This window comes from Engraulis encrasicolus, chromosome 8 (genome assembly GCF_034702125.1).
Source record: "Engraulis encrasicolus isolate BLACKSEA-1 chromosome 8, IST_EnEncr_1.0, whole genome shotgun sequence".
In the NCBI taxonomy this organism is placed as follows: domain Eukaryota; kingdom Metazoa; phylum Chordata; class Actinopteri; order Clupeiformes; family Engraulidae; genus Engraulis; species Engraulis encrasicolus.
Genome location: NC_085864.1, coordinates 49697954 through 49698993, shown reverse-complemented (window position 1 = coordinate 49698993; position 1040 = coordinate 49697954).

The following is a 1040-nucleotide window of genomic DNA, read 5'->3' as shown; positions in this document are numbered from 1 at the left end:
TACATTCCACTGTTTTTGGCCCAAAACCCTGGTTTACGTTTCCCTGTTGCAGTCTATGCCCATGCCCTGCCTTGAGACTATCAGATGGTCCTCTTGCTGTCACCCAAAACGAAACCCGGATGACATTCCCTTGCTCTGTCTGATTACCAATTCCTGTGCAGCTTGTTCACTTAACAAACTGACCCAGGCCTCCCTTGGGAACTGCTCTGCTGTGGTTCTGATTTAGATAATAGGCACTGCTGTCAGAAGACATAGATTAGAAATAGCTGTATCTGCGGGATTATTATTCATCTGAGGGTACGTGCTCACAACAACGGTCTGAAGGGCCGAGGGTGATGTGCCCCAAATCCCTCTTTGGCTAGGACCCCCCTAGTACCTTAAAATGGCCTTGCCAACAACCAGTCTGACAACCAACTCCCATGGGATGCCCTGCTGTATTGGGTGCCCTTGCTGTCAGCAGAAGAAAGCCCGATTTATATTTCCTCTCTCTGATAACCAATTACTGTGAAGCTTTCAGCCCAAACAGCCCTGCCTAACATTCCTCTGTTTCCCGCACAACTGACCCAGGCCTTTTGTCCTGCTGTTATTCTGTTTTAGAATAAAAACACCCCGGTCGGAAGACAGTATATCTGAATAACAACTCCTTTGTAGGCTAGCACACTCTCTTTGGTCCCACTGTTTTTGGCCCAAAACCCTGGTTTTACGTTTCCCTGTTGCAGTCTAACTGACCGTGCCCTGCCTTGAGACTGGCTCTGTATCTGGTTCTGCTTTGCGAGAGGTATGAACGAAGTCTCACTGTTTTCGTCCCCAAAAACATTGACTAATATTCCCCTGTTACATCCCAGGTGACCCGACCCTGCTTTGGGATCCACTCTGTTGGTGGTTTTGCTTTGTAATGCCCCTTTTCCACTGCCAGTTTTCAGGTAGGCCTACAGCTTCATACAGCGCGACTCGGCTGCCTCTTTTTGGTTTTTTCAATTGAGCATGACACAGCTGAATCGAGTTGCGGGCGAGTAGCGCTGTCAAGCTGTAGGTCTACC